General features: G+C 40.3%; 1 long non-coding RNA gene across 1 annotated transcript; it reads right to left on the reverse strand.

Moving 5' to 3' along the window:
* Positions 1-228: 228 nt before the first annotated feature.
* LOC140527839 (uncharacterized) lies at positions 229-12,948 on the reverse strand. The gene is made up of 3 exons (XR_011974944.1): positions 10,189-12,948; positions 2,186-2,508; positions 229-1,036 (listed from the first exon to the last, which is right to left on the reverse strand). It is a non-coding gene; the product is annotated as an uncharacterized lncRNA (long non-coding RNA).
* Between the last annotated feature and the right edge of the window lie 330 nt (positions 12,949-13,278).

The following is a 13,278-nucleotide window of genomic DNA, read 5'->3' on the forward strand; positions in this document are numbered from 1 at the left end:
AACAAAAGAGAGAGAGAGAGTAAATAATATGCTTCAATATGGATTCAGACTCTATAATTCTTTCTCTGGATGTGGATAGCATTTTCCATCACGAGTCTTTTGGAATTATCTTAGAACCTTGCATTGCTCGCAAAAGCCTATGTCACCAAAGCAATATTCACAGCACTGAGGGCCACTATGAATATGTTGGCATAGTTCTGAATCGCAAAGTATAACAGACTTTCTAAATAGAAGGCAGAAGAAAAACATTTATTCAAACACCAGAAAGCCAAACCCACCACAGTAACAAAGAAATCTATACACAATAACAATGCAGAGGGCAACACCATCCCCAAGCCTTCTATCTGTTAAGCTTCCCACAAACCAACTCCCTTAAACAAATCACAAACAGGCTCCCTTAAACAAAATCACAGACAAGCTCTCCCACTCACACTAGTTGCTGCCTGCTCTTTCCCAGCTCTGACCAGTCTGACCACCTTCCTCTCAGCTCTGCTCCAGCTCCGCCTCTTCCTGTTCTACCCACTCAGCAAGCTCCTCCCACCACATGTGACTTCAGCTTCAGTGTGATTTAAGCAGGTCATACGGGTCTATTAATGGATGGGAACTATCTTCCAAATAAGCAAAAAAAATGCATTAGCAATACATTTGGCCCCAAGATCTTTCTTATCCATTGTATTGGTCAATAGGGCAATCGATGTCAACAGAACTTTACAGCAATATAAACAGGGATCACACAAAATAAGAACATAAAACAATATTTTAGGGTGAAGCTTGAGCACAAGTACCCTATCTTTCCCCCCTTGAAGGAATGGGGCCCAAAATCTTGGGTAAGGGTCAAAGATTTCTTCCACAGCTACTTCCCGTTGAAATTCAATGTAGAGCTGTCCCTGCCCCAAGAGGTTCCATTTGAGGGGTCAGTTCCTCAACAGGCATCCAGAGCTTGGAGAATGCCAGGTCCAGGGATGATACAGCACATTGGACAGGGGGTAACATCCAGCTCAAGTGATCAGGCATCTACAGATGGAAGATATTAAGCCTGCAGAAAACAAGTAGGACAAACAAGGCAAACAGACAAAAAGTCAAAAAGAAATAAGGAGAAAATAACCAGAAATAGGGTAGATATAGGGTCAGCCATGCTTCTGGAGTCTATGAACCCACTATCAGCCTTCTTCACTGTTGTTTACTGTTTTCTAATTTGCAGTTTTGAGGTCATCATCCTGGCTAGAGGTATGTTTTTCTTAATCTGATCTGGGGCCTAGTCAATTTCCTATTGTCCCTGCAGGTGTGACAAACTTGGAAACAATGTTTCAGGAGGATCTGTAGGACAAGTCTTATTACTCTGTTCAATCTAATATCAAGCCCTTTTTCTCAATGTATTTTGTATAGTTCATTACCTAGAATGCCATCTATTCTTCTAAAATCTACCCCTGCTCTCAACAGAGCAATAAACAATTTTTGTTGTTGTTGTCAGTCTATTCTGATTTTGAATGCTCTGGCTATTTACTCTTCTCTCTCAATCTTGACTGATTCTCACCATCTAAGGTACCAAAAATTCTCCCATCCTTTGGGTAAACCAACTCAAAATATCTGCTGCCTGCTCTTTCCCAGCTCTGATTAGTCTGACTTCCTCTCAGCTCTGCTCCAATTCTGCTTCTCCCTGTTCTACCTTTCCTGCTGTACCTCTTCCTGTTCCACCTGTTCAGCAAGCTCCTCCTACCACATGTGACTTCAGCTTCCATGTGATTTAAGCAGGTCACATGGGCCTATTAATGGATGGGAAAGATCTTCAAATTAAGCCAAAAAAAAAAATACATTAACAATACAGAGCCATGTCTATCAAAGTTAGTCATCTCACAATGTGGCTGCTACTGTGTACAATGTTCTCCTTGTTCTGCTCCACTCACTCAGCATCAGTTCATACAAGTCTTTCCAGATTTTTCTGAAGTCCGCCTGCTCATCATTTCTTCCAGCACAATAGTATTCCATTACATTTATATACCACAACTTGTTCAGCCATTCCTAAATTGATGGGCATCCCCTCAATTTCCAATTCTTTGCCACCACAAAAGGAGCTGCTATAAATATTTTTGTATATATAGGTCCTTTTTCCATTCTTATGATCTCTTTAGGATATAGTCCTAGAGGGGGGAGGAGCCAAGATGGCGGAGTGAGAGCAACAACTCACCTACGCTCTTGGACAGACTCCTTCAGATACCTCTGAAAGGAGAATCTGACCAAATTTTGGAGGTGTGTAATCCAGTGGGAGACAGACTGTGATGGATTTGGAGCCCAGGTTAGACTGGAAGGTCCATGGGAAGGATCTGTTCTGTGGGAGTGAGCCCCCAGTGCACAACACAGCACGTCCAGCGCAGCAGAGCAGAAGGGGCCAGGAAACCTGAGCGGGCAGAACTAGCAGAGCAGTACCCAAGGGCTGGAGACAAGCCTAGCCGAGCCAGTGAGAGCCATTGACCGCCAGATATCAGTGCAGCAGCTCCTGAGACTTTCAGCCTGAAGATTAAACATCAGTAAATCACCTACTTGAACTTCTGGGAGCCAGGATGGCAGAGTGATCAGTAAATGCTCTCTTCTTCCCCCTTAATGACCATGAAAGAACCATAAAATATTTCCCCAGAAAAATCCTGGATCAGCAGGAAGAGCAGAAGGGGCCAAAAGTCTCATAACACCTGAGGCTAGGAAAATAGCTAAGGGGGATTCCTCCTACTATGGTGGAGGCAAACCAGAAGGACAGAGGACCCAGGGCAGAGAAAACTCACACTAGGACCCAGGCAAGCCTCAGTGCCAGGAGAGGAACCCCAGGAGGGGTGGGAACACGCATTAGCATCTAGGCATGCCTCAGCACTCCAGGGGAAACGGAAAGACAATAGGGCAGCTGGGATCACCATCCCCTGAGCTTGCCTTTGCCTCAGTTCAGCTGAGGAGATCTCCTGTGACCAGACCACTCCTCCCACACACTTAACAAACTAACCCCAGGGTTGATCAGGGCAACAAAAAAACAAAAACCTGCTTTTAGCTTTTTCACACATCAGCTCAACACAAAGTTCTGTAGCTTCTGATTGAAAGAACCAGAAGCCACAACACTCAGTCAACATCATGAACAAGAAAAAGCAGATGAAGGGTGAAAAAACCATAGAATCTTTCTATGGAGATAAGGACCAAAACACAAACACCAAAGAGGTCAGAGCTGAGACTGTACTTCCATCTGAAACTTCAGAAGGGACTATGAACTGCTCGCAAGCACAAGCAGCTCTCCTGGAGCAGCTGAAGAAGGAAATAGAAGAAAAACTGGCCAATGATTTTAAAATTATAAAAAAAAGAATTCACTGATGAGAACATCTCTTTGAAAAGGAAAATTGAACAAATGGAAAAGGAAGTTCAAAAAGTAACTGGAGAAAATAGCTCCTTAAAAGGAAAAATTGGACAGATGGAAAAGTTAACTGAAGAAAACAATTTGATAAAGATTAGAATTGGGCAAGTAGAAACTAATGACTCAATGAGACAGCAAGAATCAATCAAACAAAACCTAAAGAATGAAAAGACAGAAGAAAATGTAAAAATGTCTAATTGGGATACAGTCCTAGAAATGGAATCATTGGCACATTTTTATAGCCCTTTGATCATAGTTCCAAACTGCTCTCCAAAATGATTGGATTAGTTCACAAAGGAGTGCATGTTTTAAAAATCCTCTAAATCATGACTATTGAGGGAAAGGTAAATTAAAGGAATTCTGAGGTTCTACCTCACACCTATCATATTAATAAGGTGACACATTAATAAGGTGACAAAAGAGGACAATAAGAAATGTCGGAGAGATTATGAGAAAACAGGCACATCACTGCACTGACGGTGGAGCTGTGAATGAATCCAGGCATTCCAGAAAGCAATTTGTTACAAAGTTACTAAATTTTGAATATTCTTTGGCCCAGTTGTACTATTACTACTAAGAAAGTGAGGGAGTGAAGGAGGGAAGGAAGGAAGGAAGAAGGAAGGAAAGAAAGAAGAAAGAAATGCATGTTATTCTTTTTATAATAGCAAAAACTGGAAACTAGGGGGTTGGGAGGTGTCCTCCAACTGAGAACAAATTATGGCATATGAAGGTGATAGTATATTATTGTGCCATAAGAAATGACACATTGGACAGTTCCAGGAAAACCTAAGAAGAACTGATATAGGGTGAAATGAGCAGAATGAGAAGAATAATTTATACTATAACCTTAACATTGTAAAAAAAAAAAAAACAATTTTGAAAGACTTAAGAACTCTGATCTATGCGATGATAAATCATGCATGCAGAGGACTGAAGATACCACCCACCTCCTGTCTGAGAGGTGATGGATTTAAAGTGAAAAAAATCTAAAGTGAGGATTTGTTTTGCTGGACTCTGAATATATGTTATGAGAATTTTATTTTTTGAGGTTTTTTTTTTTTTTGCAGAGGAAATTTTTGTTATTGTTCAATTAGAGGGGACAGTGGAAGAGAGAGATAAATGTTGATAAAAATTAAATTCAAAAAAACTTGGGGTGTCTCTTCTGGTTTCAATTACAAGACCAGACAGGATACCACAGGAACCCCTGGCAACTGTGATATAGGTCTCAACTTCTATGCCCCCATAACTTTTTTCTTCCATGCTTGAGATGGAGTAAGGGTGGTAGAAGGGAGCAATCTGATGGAGAAGATGGGATGGGAGCATGTAGAAAGACTTACACTGACAAAAAGGACAACCTCTTCAGGTGAAACAAGGGTAAAGGAGGAGATGGTGGGGAGGCAGAGCCAAAATACTGGAGTAAAGTAAAGGAATTACTTGAGTTCTCCCCCAAATCTCTCCAAATACCTTTTAATAATGACTCTAAACAAATTCTAGATTGGCAAAACCCACAAAGAGACAGAGTGAAACAATTTTCTAACCCAGGACAACTTAGAAGTTCAGAAGTTGCACCAGGGTAAGAAAAGAGCCCAGACTGGGCCCCAGAAAATCAGAAGTAGGCCTTTGGGCAGCAATGGTGACCAGACCTCTCAGCCACACATGGTAAGGGGATCAGACAATGAGTCAAAAGGAGATTTACAGAGATCCCTTTGCTGGCACCAGGGGCAGGACTCTGTTGCATTGCCTATACTGGGATCTGGGTTGCAATCCTGAGCCTTAGTCTCAGTGTGAGGACAAGCACTAGCACAGCAGAGCTTGTGGTTACAGGGGAGCAGGGACTCTGGTCACAGTTCCAGTTTTGAAAAGAGTGCTTGTGCACAGTAGAGGAGAGGAGTAAACACACCTCTCTCTAGTTCATACTACCTTGGAAGAGCCAAAAAACTTACAAATCCCCAGCATTATCTCTGAAAACAGCTGAACAAAAAACCTGAAACTTAGGATAATGCTCCCTTCACTTGAAAAGCAGAGTCCCACTTTAGGATAGAGTTAAAAGTCAAGAAATGAGCTGGAAAACAACAAACAACAGGAAAAAAATTCAGACCATAGAAAGTTATTATGGTGACAAGAAGATCAAAACACATACTCAGAAGAAAACAGTCAAAATTCCTATAGCCAAAGTCTAAAGGAAAAATACAAATTCATCTTGGCACATGTAAGAGCTCAAAAAGAATTTTAAAAATCAAGGAAGAGAAATGAGAGTGATGCAAGAAAATCATGAAAAAAAAATTGTCAACAGGTTGGTAAAGAAGGCATAAAAAATACTGAAGAAAATAACACTTTTGAAAACATAATAGGCCAAATGATAGAAGAAGCACAAAAATCCAGTGAAGAGAGGAATACCTTGAAAAGCAGAACTGGCCAAACAGAATAAAGATATACAAAAATTCACTGAACAGAACTCCTTAAAAAGTATAATTGGCCAAATGGAAAAGGAGGTACAAAAGTTCACTGAAGAAAATAAATCGTTAAAAGTTAGAATTGGGCAGGCAGAAAATAATGACTTTAAGAAACATCAAGAAACAGTGAAACAAATTAAAAGAATGAAAAAATAGAAGAAAATATGAAATATCTCATTGGAAAAAACAACTGAACTGGAAAATAGATGTAGGATGGGTAATTCAAGAATTATTGGATTACCTGAAGGTCATGATTAAAAAAACAGCCTAGACTTCATCTTTCAAGAAATTATCAAGGAAAGCTACCCTGATATTCTAGAATCAAAAGAATAAACTAGAAATTGAAAGATTCTACTGATCATCTCCTGAAAGAGATCCCAAAATGAAAACCCCCAGTTAATTCCAAATTCCAGTCCTCCAGATCAAAGAGAAAATACTACAAGTAGCTAAAAGTAAACAATTCAAATATCATGGAGACACAGTCATCAGGATAACACAAGCTTTAGAAGCTTCCACATTAAAGAATCTGAGGGCTGGGAATATGATATTCCAGAGGGCAAAAGAGCTAGGATTACAATCAAGAATCACCTACTGAGGTGATAATCTGAGGATAATCCTTCGGGGGGAAAATGGGCATTCAATAAAATTCCTGATGAAAAGACCAGAGCTGAATAGAAAATCTGAATTTCAAACACAAGAAGGAAAAGACGTATAAAAAGATAACTATGAAAGAGAAATCACAAGGGACTTGATAAGGTTAAACTGTTTATATTCCTACATGGGAAAATGGTATTTATAACTACTAAAAATTTTCTCATTATTAGGATAGTTAGAAGGAGTATACATAGACAGAAAGCAGAGGTATGAGTTGAATGTGATAGTATGATTATCTAAAAAAAAAATTAAATTATGGGATGACAAAGAAGATTGCATTGGGAGAAGGGGAAAGGGAGAGACAGAATGGGATGAATTATCTGACATAAAAGAGATTTTATAGTGGAGAGGAAAAAGAGGAAAGTGGGGAGGGGAACATATGAACCTTACTCTCATCCGAATTGGCTCAAGGAGGGAATAATATACACACTCAGTTGGGTATAGAAATCTATCTTCCCATACAGAAAAGTAGAAAGGGAAGGGGATAGAAGAAGGGGGTTGGGAGCTGATAGGAAGGAGGACAGTTTGGGGGAGGTAAAAATCAGAAGCAAAACATTTTTGAAAATGGACATGATAAAAGGAGAGAGACAGAGACAGAGAGACAGAGAGGAAGAGTAGGATAAACAGGGGAAATAGGATGGATACATATGGATACACAGTTGGTAATCATTACTGTGAAAAAAATTTTACAGTGAGTTTCTCTGATACAAGCTTCATTTCTCAAACATAGAAAACTGAGTCAAATTTATAGAAATAAAAGCCATTCCTCAATTGATAGTCAAAGGATATGAACAGGCAGTTTTCAGATGAAGTAACCAAAGCTATCTATAGTCATATAAAAAAATGCTCTAAATCACTATTGATGAGAGAAATGCCAATTAAAACAACTCCTCACTACTACCTCACAATTGCCAGATTGTCTAATATGACAGAAAAGGAAAATACAAATGTTGGAGGGGATGTAGAAAAATTGGAACACTATTATACCACAAAAAATGGAGATAGTGCAGAAGTTCCAGAGTTCAAAATACAGAGGCCCCAGATCTTCCTGCTACTGACTGCTTCCCTATTGCCTTCAAACTCACCCATGTCTCTTCCATCTTAAAAAAACAAAAACAAGCAAACAAAATCCCATACCTGATCTCTCCATCCTCTCTAGCTTTTGTCTTATCCCTCCTCCTTTTTGTGGCTAAACTCCTTGAGAAAGCTCTCAGTACTAGGTATCTCCAGTGCCTGTTCTCTCAATCACTTCTTAACTCTAGAGTTTGACTTTGAACCGAATTAATGAACTAAAACTGTTTTCTCTGAAGCTACTAATAATCTCTAAATGGTCAAATCCAATGGACTTTTCTCAGTCTTTAGGCTTCTTGATCTCTCTGCAGCTTTCAACACCGATGATCATTCTCTTCTTGATATTTTCATCTGTTTAGGTTTTATTCTGACTGCTTCTTCTCAGAACCCTTTGCTGGATTCAGGTCACACCCACTAACCAGGGGAATCCCCCAATGCTCTGTTTGGGTCATCTTCTCCCTCTAAACTATTCCACTTAGTCATCTCATCCATTCCTATAGTTTCAATAATCATCTCTATGAAGATGACTCTTAGATCTGCTTACCCAGTTCTAACTTGTCTCCTGACCTCCAGTCTCATATCTCCAGCTGACTGTTAGATGTCTCAGAATGGATATTCCGTAGACATCTTAAACTAAGCATGTCCAAGACTAAATTCATTGTCTTTCTCCTCAAACCCTTTCCTCTCTCTAACTTTCCTATCACTTATTTGAATACCACTGTCCTTCCAGTAACCAAGTTGGCAACCTACTCAGATCTTGATTCCTAATTCTCACTCTCCATTTCCAATCAGTTGTCAAGTCTTGTCATTTCTACCTTTGCAACATCTCTTGTATATGTCCTCTTCTCTCTTTTGATACTGTCACCACTCTGGGGCAAGCCCTCATTACCTCACACCTGAATTATTACAATAGCCTGCTGGTGGGTGTTCTTGCCCCAAATCTCTCCACATTCCAATCTATCCTCCACTCAGCTGTCAAACTGATCTTCCTAAAGTGAAGTTCTGATCATATTACCCTAGTCCATTAAATCATCTCCAGTTGCTCCCTATTTTGTGCAGAATCAAATTATAAGATCCTGTTTGCTTTTAAAGCCCTTCATAGTCTGACTCCTTCCTATCTTTCCAGGCTTCTTATACTTTACTCCTCTCCATGTATCCTATAATCTAGCATCCTGGCTGTTCCTCACACATGATGCTTCATTTTGTAATTCCACACATTTTCATTGATTGTGCTCCACATCTGGGACATTCTTCCTCACCTTTCTCTTGGCTTCCTTCAAGTCTCAGCTAAAGCTCCTGCAAGAAGCCTTTCTCAATCCTCCTTAATCTTAGTGCTTTCCCTTTGAAATTACCCTCTATTTTATATAAAAATCTTCTTTATGTGTAGTTATGTACATGCTCCCCCCCCCATTAGCCTGTGAGTTCCTTGAGAGCAGAGATTGTTTTTTTGCCTTTCTTTATATCCCCAGCAATTAATGAACCTACACATAGTAGGTGCTTAATAAATGCTAGCTGACTGACTACTGGGATCCTATTGAAAGATGTTGCTTCCTCCTTTTTTTCATTCATGTTGTCCTTCACTTCACTAGATTTTTATTCCCCATCTGTTGTTCTGTTTTTCATTTCTTTGGAGAGACTCAGATTTGTCTATTCTGCCAATTATTTCTGCTGCATAGGCCAAAAATTATGTGATCATGATTCTTATTTCTCTTTGAACCATTAATCTTTCTTTGGAATCTACAGGGTCTTATGCCTCATCAGGTATTAATTCATTTTCCTTTGTTTTGCAACATTTATTCAGAAATGCTTAGCTCTATTTAGATGCTTCAGAGTCATCATCTTCCCTTCTGATATTTATTTATCTGCTTGTACTCAGGTTTTTATCTTTCTTTCTCTTGATATCTTTTTTTAATTTCTGTCTTTTTTTTTCTTGTATCTCTTTATTACTCACTTTCTAATTCCTCCTTTCATGGAAGCTGGCCCAGCGTTTATACCTCAAACAAAGCTATCTCAGATTCCTCCTACGTTGGGGAATTCACTTTTAACCAAACCCATCCTTGCTTCAAATGACTTCCACAAGGATAGACCTGGGTCCACCTGGATGGCAGCCCCCTTTCTTTGAGGTCTGACAGAGCTCTAGGCACATACTGGGACTCAATGGCTTAGGTCCTTTTGTTCTCCAGCCTAGCTCTGAAGCAATACAGTGTTGTACATTCTGCCCTAGGATGAGGATACTGCTTTCATACACTTCTACAGTGATTGTGCTGTCAAGAGATTGCAGTAGCAGTAAAGGAAACAATTGTGGAGTGGGTCCCAGAGCACCAAGCCCATGGTACTGTAGTGTAGTTGTGCCAGAGTTTAGGAACTAGTGAGGGAAGTTGGTGCTAAATGAGCATATTAGGGATTAGAGATTAGCCTTCTCTGATGTTAGCTCATCAATACTTTCTAGGTTCCTTGGTGTTTTAGCCTGTGGAGACAACTATAATTACTTTACCTCTTGCATATGATTGTTATTTTGGAGAGTTTTGAGAGGTTATAATCGTCTGTGAAAATGCCTAGTCCTCCTTCTTGCTGGTCCTGTGACACCCCGCCTCTTTGTTAAATGCTAATTACTCCACTACTCACCATCAATTATCTCTCTCCTTTGAGGCCCAGATCATTCCCTTTTCCTCCAAGAAGTCTTCTCAGGCCATTGAATCATATAGGGATCACACCCTTGAATCTTGCAGCTACAATTGTCTGCACTACTATTCTGACACTAAATATAGAATAATTGTGACACCTATATATTGCTTCACATTATTATTTGTAACCTTTATATAAACTGGGGCCCTTATTCCATCTCCTATTTGCACTGACAAACTGGGTTCCCAGAACAAAGCTATTTATTAACTTCCTCACTTATGAGGGTTTCAGTTACCTTGCTAAAGCCGTCACCTTAAGCCCCCATTTCAGTGCATTCTCCCAATAACTATCACCAGTTATAGTTTTATATCCCCTGCAAAGATTAGCAACCTTTAACCAATGAACATTCATTAGATTTTACAAAAGGATGTTTATTGAGAAGATATACAAAAAAAAAACCAAAGTACAAATCATTCCCCTAGGCCAAGGAACAGTCTCCCTTTAATACACAGTCTAGAATAGGGCAGTGGGGAGGTCAATTCTCAAACCTAACAGAAGTTACAAAGCATTTCTCCCAAACTAAAGACACATCTCAGACTCTGAGAAGAATGGTCTCCACCTTAAAGCAATTGCTACAAAGCATTCACCTCACACAATGTTCAATTCTGAATGATGATGGATGAGTCACAGTCACTGTCACTGTCACTCCTGAGCTGGCTTAGTCATTTCTAGGCTGGGTCAAGCAGGTGGGTCTGGACTTTGCTACTCACTGGGCTCAGTTGTCTGTAAAATCTGGCATGGACTCCAACTTGCAGACATCTGGCAGCTTGTTTTCCTGACCTTTTGAAGCTCACAAAGTCACAGCCTTTTCTTTCACAACAGGTCTTCCTCATTTGAACCAGTCAGCAAGGAAAGAGAGCTGAATTTCCCTCTTCAGTCTTTGGGATCTAAAACTGGTTCTGGCTCAGCAGCCAATCATAAAAGGATGTGGCAAGCTGTCTAGAAAAATCACAGAATTACTACACGTGCTCTGAAATGAAGAGCCAGGACCCTCAATTCTATATTATTAGACATTTTCAGAAATAGGCTCACCAAGCATGCATATTTCCAGGACTTGCTGGCCAGGCTTTTATTACATATTTAACTTGATATATTGTATTACAGATAACTAAGAAATGGCTAGAGTATGGACTTGGAACCAGAAGACCTGAGTCTTCTAGACAAATAATTTAATCTCCATCTGTTGGGGGTGGAAGCTCAATTCCATGTGGACAGTCTCGGGCGGGTAAAGGTGGGAACTTCTAAATCTTAGAGTTCTCATGAGGCCCCCCATGAAACACCAGGGAATCGAGGAGTGAGACCGAGCTATCTCGTGTATTTCTGCCTCTTCCCGTGAGAAACGTGATGGGAGGAGCATCCCCGCCCTCGAGACTGTCCCAGATCTGGGCACACCTATTGTTATCTAACAGGCACGGTATTCAGGTGCAAACTACACGGCCGGAGAGCTTAATTAGGGTCAGGAAAGCCTGAAGGCGCTCTTAGCGCGGAGGGGCCCTGACAGGACAGAAGGCTCCGTTTTTCCTCTCTTCGCTCTCCTCTCCCCCTCTCTCCCCACTTACACTTCTACTTCCAATCTCTTACCGTAAGATCTTGCCTCCTTGGGAGATTTCTCTCGCCCTCCTAAGGAAGAGCTCCCCCTGCACATGTAACCAGGACCCTGAATAAAGCCTAACCCTTGTTCGACTCCGGAAAGTCTCTTCTCTCATACGTTTATCCGGTTTGGCCAACCGAAGACCTGGGACAGGTAAGGTAAGACTCGGGTAGCCCTCAGGCCTCTAGGCCTGGCATCCATCTCAGTTTCCTCAGATGTAAAATGGTGATAAAAATAACACCTAACTCTTAGGATTATTGTGAAGATAGATATTTCTAAAGTGCTTTACAAACCTTAAAATAATTTCTTTGAGGTCAGGGGCTGTATCTTATATTTCTTATCTTGCCATCACCTTATCTTGCCAACACAGGAGGCAGTAGGCTCTTAATAACTATTTGTTCAATGAATGGAGATTTTTAGTGCCTTTTCATTAATGGTATCTCCATTCTAGACTTCAGAGCAGACTCAGGTTATTCCTTTCCCAAAGCCCCTTCCCCACATATACAATGGCACTTGGGGACTTCTTTTCAAAGCAAAAACATGTTTTCTATTCACCAAACCACGATACAAGAATTGCAGAAATGACACAGTACATACACATACACACACACACACACACACACACACACACTCAATATCTGATTGTACATAAGAAAAGGCTTTAGTTAGAAAAGCCCTTGGTCTGAGCTCTATTCTTCCAAAAGGGTTTTGTGTTGTCGCTAGTCAACTACGTTGATGAATAAAAAGAAAAGGGGTCAATAGTGGTCTCTTTGCTGTCCCACCTATGTAAATGTATAGATGCTGGGTTCCTACTCTCCTAATCTGAATCCTTGTGCCTATACCCCATTCACTGCCTATAAACTGATTGTAACAAGATGGAGTCTACTGTTTGAGGAATCATATGACTCTTCTATAGGAGCTGATTTCTCTTTGGTTTAGGGTTTTGATTCAATTTAGCAAATACTTATTAATCATCTACTTTTTTCAAGGTGTATTTCAGCAATGTAAATCAAATGTAAGACTTAGAGTTAGGAAGAGTTGAGTTTAAACCTTACTTATGGTCTTTACTAGTTATATGAGCCTGGGCAAGCCACTAAATATCTCTGAATCACAGGCACCTCTGTCAGATTAGAAATTATATTAGAAGCTCCTGGGGGGGGGGGGCATGCAGGGAGGGCAGAAAAGGGATTATTACTCCAAGGAAACCAGAAATAGTTGATGCACTGAAGTATGTGACCAGCAAAGCCCTGTTGGGGAGTGGGGAGGCAAAGCAGCCCATACATTTAAGGAGTTAAGGTTGAGAACAGCCATGTAATGAAATATGGAAGATATTCAAGGTAATGAGAGTTTACAAAAGGTTAAAGTAGATGAACTCTAAGGATCTTTCCAATCTTGACCTTCTAATTGATTTGACCATTAAGTCAGGTTAGCAAAGGCAG

The sequence above is a fragment of the Notamacropus eugenii genome, chromosome 2 (genome assembly GCF_028372415.1).
Source record: "Notamacropus eugenii isolate mMacEug1 chromosome 2, mMacEug1.pri_v2, whole genome shotgun sequence".
Classification (NCBI taxonomy): Eukaryota; Metazoa; Chordata; class Mammalia; order Diprotodontia; family Macropodidae; genus Notamacropus; species Notamacropus eugenii.